Source organism: Mesocricetus auratus, unplaced genomic scaffold (assembly GCF_017639785.1).
Source record: "Mesocricetus auratus isolate SY011 unplaced genomic scaffold, BCM_Maur_2.0 Super-Scaffold_100013, whole genome shotgun sequence".
Lineage (NCBI taxonomy): Eukaryota > Metazoa > Chordata > Mammalia > Rodentia > Cricetidae > Mesocricetus > Mesocricetus auratus.
Window position 1 is genome coordinate 52,370,249 of NW_024429196.1, and position 12,876 is coordinate 52,383,124.

The 12,876-nt window shown below is 41.7% G+C and overlaps 1 long non-coding RNA gene across 2 annotated transcripts; it reads left to right on the forward strand.

The window, feature by feature from the left end:
* The first annotated feature begins 7,647 nt into the window (after positions 1–7,647).
* On the forward strand, positions 7,648–12,842 carry LOC110340240. Of its 2 annotated transcripts, none has more exons than XR_002382035.2 (3): positions 7,648–7,697; positions 11,986–12,198; positions 12,729–12,842. It is a non-coding gene; the product is annotated as an uncharacterized LOC110340240 (long non-coding RNA). The 2 variants fall into 2 exon arrangements; XR_002382034.2 differs by lacking the exon at positions 7,648–7,697 and adding an exon at positions 9,390–9,441.
* Positions 12,843–12,876: the final 34 nt, after the last annotated feature.

The following is a 12,876-nucleotide window of genomic DNA, read 5'->3' on the forward strand; positions in this document are numbered from 1 at the left end:
CAAAGCTCATTCCTTTCCTAATTGGTAATTGGAAAGGGCACCGCACCTGCCTACAGCCCAGAGTCTCTAAATGCTACTGAGACTTAGGGAAAGAAACTGAAGTTGAACAAAAGACATGTTTGAGTGCTAAAACTCTAGCCAGATTTTGGTTCCCAAAGTGTACTTAAATGAATTAACTAAGTAACTTGAAATGGAAATAAACTAAAATAATGCTTTTCTTAAAGTTCCCAGTTAGTTTGCTTCTTCTTTTGCTTCATAAATAACTGTTTAACACATGACCATCACAGTATTTATTTCCTGGTTCAAAGCATTTTTGGAAGAAATCTTGTTTTGCTTTGTTTTTAAAGATTTCTTCATTCTTATTTTATGTGTATATGGGTTTTGCCTGCATGTATGTCTGTGCATTATGTGGATGTCTGGTACCCTCCAGGGCCACAAGAGGCAGGTTCCCTAGAACTGGAGTTACACACTGTTATGAGCCACCACAATGGTGCTGGGAACCAAACTGGGATCTTCTGCAACAGCACAAGAGCCATCTCTCCAGCCTGCTTTGTTTCGTTGAAACAGGGCCTCATAGCACAGCCCAGGTTGGCTTTGAATTCCCAGTTTCCCCCCTTCCTCAGTCTCTGAGTGTTGGAATTATAGGCCAGAGGCACCCGGTCTGTCTTTGAGAAGAACCGTGATGGCTGATCTGCTCTTTGTTCTGTACAAGTTTTGTTTTCACATAAGCTAGAATACGAGGGAAATCCATTCCAGGAAACTCACTTCTTAGAGGTGGCATAGATTTAGAGTTTTAAAATAGGGAGTGTTAATGTGTTTTCAAAACCAGGGCCCCAGTAGCAATAGCCTAACAAACACTCTCAGCGAAAGCTGAAAGCACAGCAAACGATCACTTCAGACTTCAAGCAGACACAGGAAGTCCAACGTGATGAAGTCATTATGATTTCCTAGATTAAAAGCAGCCTCAGTAACAGCTCAGATCCGATTTACAGCAACAGCTTTCGACTGCCAGAGCAAATATTTTATGTGCAAAACTATGCTGGGTAATTAGTCTATGTCAAATCACACATTTAGTTAGCTGCATTCCTTCAGTTGCCTTCACAACAAGGCCATCCCTTCTGCATGGCATTTTTTCCTATATAAAACTAATGCTAATCATGACTGGAAACAACTTCATCTAAGTAATAAGACTATAACTTCTACGAAAAACTTCTTCTATAATAAGATTATGACTTCTACTCAGCTTAAATCTAGAGATTTTTTCCTCATGCTGTTTCTTTTGTTGAATACTTTATAAATATCTTATCTTTGTACTAAATTTAAATTTATTTTCCTAAGATTTTAGTAACAGTTCTTATAGTTGAGGCACTAAACTGTCTTGAAAGAGAGCTGATGTTTCTGGTACTTTATATCAGGAGTTTACTTAATTACTCGGCCATGCTTTGAAGCAGGTATAGTTTACTGCTGCTCAAAACAAACAAACAAACAAAAAACCCAGACCCAACTAACAGAAGAACATTACCTATGCTTTCCAGAAAACGGCAGTCTTAAGAATTGCACCTATGAGCCACATTTCCCTCCCATATTGACCATGTGTCTTAGTTACTTTTCTACTGCTGCAAAGACCAAAACTAAAGCAAAGAGTTTATTTCAGCTTACAGTTTGAGAAGGTCAGAGTCCATAACTTTATGGCAGGAAACATGGCAACCTGAAGACAGGCACAGTGCTGGAGCAGTAACTAAGAGCTTACATCTGATCCACAGGTTGTGTGTGTGTGTGTGTGTGTGTGTGTGTGTGTTTGTGTGTGTGTGTGTGTGTGAGAGAGAGAGAGAGAGAGAGAGAGAGAGAGAGGGAGAGAGAGAGAGAGAGAGAGAGAGAGAGAGAGAGAGAGAGAGAGAGAGAGAGAGAGAGAGAGAGCTCTAACTGGGAATTGTATGAGCATTTGAAACCTGAAACCACACCTTAGTCACACATCTCCTTCAACAAGACAATATTTCTTAATCCTTCCCAAACATTTCCACCAGCCGGGGGCCAAATATTTAAATATATAAGCTTGTGAAGTCCTTCTTGCTCATACCACCACACCATGTACCATTCAAAGTCTTTGGAACGAAAAGTGAAACACTAACATGTGGAAGGTTACAGATAACATAGACTCTGCAGAAATGATTAAAATGGGAGGATAAATCAGTATCCCTCCCAGCACCTTACACCTGGACCAATGTCTCACAGAATAGCTCAAGTAACAATAAGGGATTTCACTTCTCCCTTCATGTTGAAGGAGAGGGAAGATCAGGTTAGCCTCATACAACTCCAATTCACCAAGCAAATTCCTGGACATCTGACATAATTGTTTGGGCTGAACCAAGGACATGCACTATACTTAGACTGATCATCCTGCTAGATTTTCTCCTTTATATGCCCCATTATTTCTACTTAGCCCCTTATTCAGAGCTGCAATCATCCAGAAACTGAGTTTTTCAAACCAAATAGGCCCAAGAAACCTCAAGAGTATTAGTCACTCTCTCACTCTGAAACTGTGGCATTTAGGCCTACAGATTGCAGTGAACTTACTGGCAATTTTATTACTGGAGAGGAAAATGACCACATTTTACAAGGGCATTGCTTGAAACTCCCAGGCTCCAAAATGAAGGTGTCCTCACAAGCACTTTTTGGCACAGCTCCTCTCCTCAGAGTCTAACAATCTTTAGGACACTGTACAAACCTGGGCTAGTGAAGATTTTTCCAGAAGGTTCCACGTATGTTCAAGATCTCTTCTCTCAGTGTTTTTGACTTTGAGTGTCTGATATGACAAACAGCCCCTGGATAGGGTTACTGCCAAGCACATATCTAAACTCCTGTAAATCAACAATCGGCACATGGAATTCTTTTCTTTTTGGTCCCCCAAAGCACCATGCAGCATGCGCTTCTTATGGAAAATTAGCCATGTAAGCTGGCAGGCCAAACCACAAAAAGCATGTTTATTTATTTTTTTACTTAATGATTTATTTATTTTTAAATTTTTATTATATATTTAAAATAGAAACAAGCTTGCTTCACATGTGAGTCCCAGCTTCTACCTCTCCCTCCCCTCCACTCCTGCTCCCCCTAGTCCCCCCTCAATCCCCACTCTAGAAACCCATAGGCTGGAGCCACAGCCAACCAATAGGAGCTCAGTTCACAACCTATATGTTTTATCACTTTTCTGTTGCTGTGATAAAATACTTTGATAGAAGCAGCTTATGGGAGAAAGGGTTTCTGGCTCACAGTTACAGAGGGGATACAGTCCATCACAATGGGGTTAGGTGTGGCTGAAGTCTAACTCCCAAGGGAAAAACAAGTACCCATAAGTCTAAAGGATGAGACTCTGGCTTTCAGGTTCTATCAAAACCAGAAATGCTTAGGAAAGACTATTGAACTGGGGCTGTAGTTTAGCAGTGGAGCATTTGCCTGTGTTCAGTCATCAGCACCTTAAACAACAACAAAACCTTTTTAAAAGCCACAAGACTTTTTTTTATTTTTGGTTTTTCGAGGCAGGATATCTCTGTGGCTTTGGAGGCTGTCCTGGAACTAGCTCTTGTAAACCAGGCTGGTCTCAAACTCACAGAGATCTGCCTGCCTCTGCCTCTGGAGTGCTGGGATTAAAGGCGTGAGTGGCCACTGCCGCCGTCACCACCTGGCTAGAAGACATTTTAAAGATAAGATTAGGGGATTTAAAATAAAGATCATGAAGACAGTAAGGACAGTAAGATGCACTTATAAAAGGTCATTTCTGGGTAAAGAGGAAGGGCAGAAATTTGAGAAAACAGTCTTTTGAAGAATTAGTAAAAGAAGCCTACCACAGAATGTGACAAAGGAACATGCAGGCAAAGTCCCTTGAAGAGGAAGAGAATTTGTCACTGCTAAAACTTATGCATAAATTTTAGTTTTAAAAAACATTAAAAATTCTAAAAGCCATAAAAATATGCTGGAACTTGAAGAAATGAGCATCAATTTATTCAAAACCAAGGATGTGCAAAGTCTGTGCAAATAGGATTTCTAAAGTAGTGAAGAACAGAGACTTGGAATGTCTGTTGTAGGTGGCCCTGAGTATTGAACACGGGACCTTGCATATGACAGCCCAGCATTCTATGGAATTTACAAGTTTGTGTCTAACCTGAGTATCAGTCAAATCTTGAGATATGGCACACCATGTCCAGGTGTATGTCAAGTCTCTGGGGACACAGTATACATTGTCCAGGTGTATGTCAAGCCTCAGGAAATTCATTGTCCTAAGTCCCAGGTGGAAATGTAGGAATAAAATTCTTAAGAACAAGTGAATACAAAGGATTCTGCAAGTGATTGTGAAATGGAAAAGACCAAGTGCTATGGCTTCATTAGGAAAGGAGAGAGAAGGCCATTGCCAGAATGAAAGAGACAATTGTGCATTCTTGTCAATAACTGACATGTCCAAAATAGCCCTTATTGAAGTTTTAGATTCCAAGCTGGGTTGAGTGGAGCATGCCTTTGATCTTGGCATTTGAAAGAGGCATAGCAGATGTCTGTGAATTCAAGGCCAGCCTAGCCTACACAGCAAGTCAGGACAGACAGACCTACATAGAAAGCCCCTCTCAGTATGTACAACTGGAATTCTTATGTGTGAGAGAGAACATACTAAAATATTCAAGCTGGGCTGTGAACAAGGATACATTTTTGACAAGAGAAGGATATGCCCCAAAAACTACCTAGTAGCTATGTGGCTGATTGTGTTTAGCTGGATTAACATGATTTTTCAATAGATTTGACATGTTTTTCCCAGAAGATCAGGAACACGAGGGGTAGGAAGGAATGATGGTTTTTAACTGGCTTTCTTTTTATCCATTTGTATTCAGTCTAGGACAGAGGTTAGACCTTCCCTGCTCATCAAACTGCTCAGGAAACAGGCTCACAGATGAACTCAGCAATGTACTTCACTAATGTCCTGTTATTCTATTTACGTTAGTCATTTATTTATTCATTTATTATTTATTTCTTTGAGACAGGGTTTCTCTGTGAAACAGTCCCAGCCATCCTGGAACTCACTCTGTAGACCAGGCTGGTCTAGAACTTACTGAGATCCATCTGCCTCTGCCTCCCAAGTGCTGGGATTAAAGGTGTGCGCCACCACACCCTGGCTTCCTTGGTCGTTCTTAATCCAACTAAGTTGGCATCAAAATCACCCACCACAGCCTGCAAACTTTGTTGGAGGCATGCAATCTACCAGTGACCATGAGTGTGATAACATGGGGTCACAGCAGGTGATTGAACAGAAGGCAGAGAGATGCTCTGCCCCTCTGCACTGTCTGCCCCAGATCAGAAATGTGGAGGCAATGACAACGAAAGAGGAGTAGCCACCCTCCTCCCATGAAGCTGCTTTCAAAACTGCTTCTGGCCGGAAGGACACGGGTGTTCACTTGAGTGACTTCCATGTGTAGTGAGGACGGGGCAGAGGCAGAGGACAGAAACAATGTGCCTGACACTTACAAACAGTCCTTTTCTTTTAAGCAATGTACTATTCAGGACAAAAGGAATGCTAGCTATTAAATCTTTACTCTGTAGACATTGCTTTCTCCAAATCCTCCAAGTTAAATGTATTTCCCTGGTATTTTCTTTACTAACCACAAGTCCTTTGTAACCTCTTAATGTATATGCAATTTGTACACTATTACCAGGCATTTGTATCTTAAATATCTCAATGGCAAAAAGGACTTCTCATTTAAATATCAACTGTAAATAAGCTTCCACCCCATACTTAGCTGGAATACCCAAGGCTACAGATATTATAGTGTAAATGTTTCATAGAAGAGCTGTGATTTGCTATCAGTCCCGTTCTTAAGTATACAGTTTGTGTCATTATCAAACTTTGGAAATTCCTGACAAAAAAAGAAGTTACTTTCTGCAACCCAATAGTCTGGAGAAAACAAAAATTCTGTTGTTAGCATAAACACAAATAAATCATGTGACTTTCTGATCAACTGCATTACTAAGATCCTAATTCTCACTTGCCACCAGGAAAAAACACCAACACAAAAAGTTAAACCTCACCAATCCATCTGTCACCTGCTGCCCCCTACTGGAAAGCAAGGATAAAGCAGACAGTGTGGTCCAGAATTCCCAGTGAACCAACAGCAGGGAAACTTCTGACTCTGGCAGTGGTTACAGTGATATGATAAAAACACTCCAAGTTACAAAGGAATTGGGGTACAGGGTTTCTACTGTGGAGAAAGAAGTCTGTGCTAAAATAAAATAGACACAGTGATGTGATGACACTTAGCAAATCAAACGAAATGAGACTGAGAGAAAGCCTAGATGTGGTCCTTGATTCCAATGAAGTGTCCTTTATCACTTGGTTTTTACTTAGTTTAGTAATATTGGGAAGGTGGCCATTCTATGAAGAGCAATGTACAGATTCAGCGTAATCCCAAGTAGACATCCCCACAACATTCTTCACAGAAATGGAAACACAACTTCCATAATGTGTATGAGGCCAAGAAACTTGGAGACTCTTTTCTCTTGAAAATGGTGTGTTTTGGGTGGTAGGGGGAGCTGGGGTCTTCAGTTCTATCTTGCATCCTCAAGAACAAATGTGGGAGGGGGACTCTCTGTAACAGAAAATGGAGATAATGGAGGCAAGCTGAGACTCAGCTATTTTCCTTGGGGGGAAAATCATTTAAGCTTTCTCAGTGAAATCTTCACATCTTTCTTTATGGTTTTCTATAATTGTAAAATTGTTGCAGTAAGGTGGAAAAAATACCCTGCCTCCTTTTCCTCTTGCTCTAGCTTTCCACGAGTTTGAATCACTGGGAAACAACATTTGGAAATTACATAGAACTAATGTTTCTTTCCTTCTCATTTGTCCACCTGAGTTAAGACTTTTATTATTTCAGGGTTTGAGCTGAAGTTCTGGGAACTGGGGATGTCTCTCCAGTGGTCTTGTCCAAATAATGTGGGTTACAGTTATTGGTGTTAACCAGCCACACCTTTGAGCATTTACAAGCGGTTAATTCTGAAAGCCCCTTGTCTCTGGGCTTATCTGATCGGGTTCTGAGTGATCAGACCATCTGTTAGAGGGTCTTGAGATACAGGCGGTAGAATGACTGTACTCAGTGTCTGACAAGAGTTTACAGCCAGATGAGGGCGTCTAGGAACTAGATCTGGTACTATAACATCTGTCTGCTTGTCAGTCAATGGTTAGTCATTATCTCCAAAATATGAAAAAGTGGGCATGTGGTACAAGTTATGGGGTGATACATTATTTATGACTTATTAAAGCTTGCCTGAGGATTCAAAAAGCAAAGTCAGTCACAACCCATAAAAGACAGGTACACACCCTTAATCCCAGCAGCCAGAGGCTAGGATTTTATTCCTAGGATTCAGGATTAAGAGGTAGACCGATCTCTGTGAGTCCAAGGTCACCCACATCTTCACAAGATTGATCCAGTCCTAAAAGAAACAGCTCACACAAAGATGATCTCAGCACCTGGGAACGCATGCCTTTAACCCCAGCATTGGGAAGTTATATAAGACAGGAGCGAGGTCTCAGTATCAGGCATTCATTCTCCAGCCACATTGAGGAGAGGAAGGCTCAGTCTCAAAATTCTCCAGCCACATTGAGGAGAGGCAGCAGTTTGAGGCTTGGTGAAGAGCTGGTGGACCAGTCCTTTCAGCCTGAGCTAGAGGTGAGAGTTATTGACCAGCTGCTTTGCTTTTCTGTTCTTCAACTTGAAGCTTGAACCCCAGTATCAGTCACTGGGTCATTTTATTTGTTGTGTTACAAGGTTGTCGCAAAATTTAGGGGGAATCTCTTTTAAAAGAATAGGTGGCTCAGGAACACGCAGGAATCAATGCTTTAAAAGCTTTGAACCCGTTTTGCAGGCTAGAGATTCAAAAAATCATTTGCCTGTTTCAGTGTCCTTCTTAGGTTACCTTCTTTTTGGTCAGAGTGCACCTTTTAGTAATCAGGTTAGATGAGACCCTAGTACGGGGTAAAACTCAGCATAATTTTTAGATGTGTCTGTGTCTAACCACGCTGGTCTCTTCAAAGAAAATCTGAACTGTGCAAATGGGAGACAAATGGATGCCCCTTGGCACCATCAACCCCGTCTTCTCGAAGAGGGTACTAGTTGGTCCTCTAACCCTCTGTTGTTGACTTGGGCAGGCCTCCCTCCAATGTCCTTCCTACATGCACAATACATACTTCTCTAGTCCCAGATTTCCTAGTGTTCCCTTGTTTTTGTATCAGATGAGGGAATGCTTCACGATGGCTTCTTCCTTCCTTTTGGTTGCCTGCAGGAGACTAAATAGTAATTGCAAACAAGGCAGCTTACTTACTTAATTTACTTACTTATCTAACTTTTCCTCTTTAGCTGCATCTGTTGGTAAATGTCTTACAGGTTTCTTTCAGGTGAGGTTCCTACAGATTTGGAGAGGTACTATTCTTTGGGAAATAGATACTATTAGTGCACTGATATATAAGAAACTCTCCAAGGATGTATTCTAGTTACCATACTTTATAAACTTTTTTTTGGGGGGGGGATTCAAGACAGGGTTTCTCTTGGCTTTGGAGGCTGTCCTGGAACTAGTTCTTGTAGACCAGGATGGTCTCGAACTCACAGATATCTGCCTGCCTCTGCTTCCCGAGTGCTGGGATTAAAGGCGTGCACCACCTGGCCATACTTTAAAATTTTTAATTACTTGAGTCTATATTTCTGTCACAGATATTATTTTAGAATAAAATGTTTTATTATATTTTTCTTATACAAAACCTTATTTTTATTTCTTGTTATATTATTACTTAGAACCCTTTTTCTATTAATTATTGATTTCTTTTTAATTATTTTGGGTTTTTTCTAAATTACATTTTGAAGCCAGGCATTGTAGTGCAATCAGGAGGCAGAATCAGGTAGATCTCTGTGGGTTGGAGACCATCCTGGTCTACATAGTTAATTTCAGGCCAGCCAGGCTATGTAGAGAGACTTTTGTGGTGATATTTTATGACCTAACAAATAAAGCTTGCCTGAAGATCAGAGTGCAAAGCTAGCCACAGTAGCTAGCCACAGAGGCCATGCAGTGGTGATACACACTTAATTCCAGCACTCAGGAGACAAAGGCAGACGGATCTCTGTTAGTTCAAGGCCACCCTGAGCTACACAAAGTTGATCCAGTCTATAAGAGAAACAGCTCACAAAAAGGTGATCCCAGCACTTGGGATTCCACACCTTTAATTGCAGCACTAGGGAGGTGGAGACAGGAGTGAAACAGCTGGGCCAAGAGAGGAATATAAAGTGGGAGGAGACAGGAGCTCATGGCCATCTGAGGAACAGTGCAGTAGGAAGCAGTCTGAGGCTTGGTGCAGAGCAGTGCAGTCTGGAGATGCAATCTGAGGTTCAGTGGATCGCCCCTTCTGTCTGAGCATTGGGAGAGGTAAGAACTCTCTAGTGGCTGGCCGCTTTGCTTCTCTGTTTTTTAGCTTTAACCCCAATATCTGAATCTGAGTCTTCATTATTAAGAGCAATTAGAATTTGTGCTACAGACTTTGTCCCAAAATTATATTTTGAAAAACTATTTTAAGAAATCTTCAAATTAGTTTTCCTAATAAAAGAACATTACATAATGTTTTACATTTTAGTAAGTTTTTATTTTGTTCTGCAAAGAAAACTGTCAATGTAAATTTAAAAATTTAGTAACCATAGTTTACAGTGAAGACCCAAGAAGAAAGTAATTTTGAATTATTTGCCATATCAGTCCTACAGTGGGTCATATTTATTAACAGATCCAAATATATGTTGCTCCTTTTATAGACTTTAAGAAGCTTAAGTACACACTTAGCTGTGTGACAATGGCTGTGTGAGGAGCTTCTTTAGCATTAGAACATGGCCACTATAGTCTCATGGAAGGGTCAGTAGTGTGAGGCCACTGCTAACTCTGAGCTAGAATTGATCTAACCATAAAAAACAAGCCATAACAAAGCCCAGCTGCCTCAGAGCCTTCTGACATTCCCTTGGAGAACTCCACTTCAGTTAGCAGACCCAGGTTACAACCTAACATGACACATGGCCAGTGCCAAGAGGAAATGAGTTTCTTAATAAACTCATTGTTCAACACAACAATGGACTGTCCACCTAACCATTTATATGCTAGCCCCATACAGATGACGAAACCTGTGTTGGCTACCTTTGTGACATAAGCTAGAGACACATGAGAGGAGGAAATCTCAATTGAGAAAGATCAGGCTGCAGGCAAGCCTGGAGGGCTTTTCTTAATTAGTGATTGACAGGGGAGGACTCCTCTGCTGCCCCTGGCTGGTGGTCCAGTTTTATAGGAAAGTTGGCTGAACAAGCCAGTAAGCAGCACCCTTCCATGGCCTCCATATTAGCTCCTACCTCCAGGTTCCTGCCCTGCTTAATTTCCTGCCTTCACTGCTTTTGACTGCTGAATGTAACTGAGTGAAATACTCCCCCTCCCCCCACCAAGCCGCTTTTGGTCGTGGTGTTTCACTACGTCAACAGTAACCCTAAGTAAGACACTACCCAATGGAACCTAAAATTTCCATTTAGTTATTATAAAAAATGTTTCTGGAGTTTGAAACAGAAATTCAGGAAGGAATTCCCACAGCAAGACCACAACTCAACCCACCCCACCCCCCACCCCCCCACTGTAAGCCACTCTACCCACAATGGCCTAGGACCATCTGGGGCGGGACCTGGAATCCTAGAGACCTCCACAGCCAGTGCCCCTCACCACCACCTACTCACCTATCAGTCGTTTCACCAGCTCCAACAATCTGTGATAGGACAGCTTGGGGTCCAAACCTGGAGTCTGAACCAGAACTTCAGGTAGGGACTCCCAAAGTCAGTTCATCTCAACTGTCTGCCACCCCAACCCAATGCTAGGTCCCTGGAAAGCCTGGAGCCTGACCCATTGAGATAGACCAAAGCCAGTCCCCTTTACTTACCTGTATAACTATCAACCACCCTACCCATTATGTTGATCCAGTACCACTTGTAAAGTCTGAACCCAAAACCCCAGTGGCCCCAACAATGGAAACCAAGCACCATTTATCTGGCCCATAACCTGACAAAGATCCAAACACCCACCTGACAAAGCTGACATCTGTCAACTGTACTAAGAACACCATGATGACCTAACTCTGATGCCTAGATCACAGAAATGCAATTGTGGAGGCTGGAACCAAAGGTAGGTTGGAGCAGCCCAGTCCATGGTGGCAGGAATGTTTTCACAACACAGCAGACCAGAAAGCAGAGGGTAGCCATAACTATGGGTGGGGCTACAACTCTCAAAGGCCTAGCTCCAGTGACCTACCAGCCAGAGCTCACCTTCAGGTAGGTCCCACAGCTACCTGCTGGGGTCAAGAATTCAGCACAAGAGCCTATGGGGGCATTTAACATGTATACCATCATGTTTGCCATTGAAATAGTACATGTCAATAGAAGACTCCATTTTTTTGCATGAGGCATTGAAATTCTCAACAGGTTAAATAAACCCCCTGTATTAGTCAGCATTTCCTAGAACAGAAAAGGCAGAAAGAACATATGGAAAAGGGATTTACTTGATTGGCTTACATGATACAGGTTTGTTCGATGGCTAAATGCATGCTGGAGAGGCAGAAAAAGTGGCAGCTGCCGAGCCCAAGGCTGGATGGGCACACTGAACCCATAAGCAAGTGTGCACCTCTCTTCCTCCAAATGTCTCTAAGCTGAAGTAGGGTTTCAGGTCCCCTAAATCAATACGCTCTTCTCTAAATTTCTAGGTAGTGGAGCCCTGAGGGCTACTGAATAGAAATCCAGGCTTACCTAACAGTGCTCACAGTTTCAGTCCTACCTTGTATCACTGTCCTGGGTTCTCAGCAGGTGACTAGGAGAGCAAAGTGTTGCATTCTATGTCAGTGACCCTAACACCTGTCGGTACTTGAGGAGACTCAGGCAGCTGACTGCAACTTTATCTTAGGTAACCAGCCCAGCTTCTGGATGGACTATGCTGCCCACTGAAGCAACTTGGAAAGATCTACGAATGGGCACATGAGAGCTACTACCGTTATACCTGGTGATCAGAATTAATATGGAGACCTTCACAGAACCACTGATAATAACTAGCTCTCTTCTGAAAACTACCACGTAGGAAAAAGAACTCTCCAACATCAATTGGAAGACTATAAGCAAAGTGATTCATGTTTATTAAAAATTCTAAATAATTTGGGGGGGGGTTGTGACTTAAAAGAAAATCAGTTCAACAAATTTAAGATAGGACAGGACTCTGTCCAGGTCAGATACAAGGGATTTGGGGCAGACCAGATGCAAAATGCCAGACATTAACTGGGAAGCCTGGCTAAAAGCAGATCCAAGACTTTTAAAGGCAGCACCTTATGACACTTTAGGAGACAAATAAGATTATTATTTACTTATTTTTATCAGTGACAAAGATTCTCCTTCCAATCAAATGCTTATAGATTGCAGATCAAATTGTTCAGGGTTGTATGTGATAACTGCAGCCTCATGGACTGCTCTCTCCTTTAGCATAGGGAGATTAGTCCCAAGGTAACTGGTTTTGCACAGGGGATATAAATCTTATTAAGAAAGGCTTAGGGATTCGACTCTGAAAATGCTATAATAATACACATGCAAAAATCAGGAATGTTTATCTTTGAGTAGAATATGATTTTGATGATTTCTGTTTTTCTTTATCTTTTCTAGGCTTTCAAGGTAGTGCTCCATTATTTTTGATATGGAAAACAAATTTAAGTACTGGATGGGTTGTCACATGCCTATAATCCTACACTCAGGAGGCAGAGCAAGACTACAAGTTTGAAGCCAGTTTGGCTAAAGAATAAAATTGTCTTTA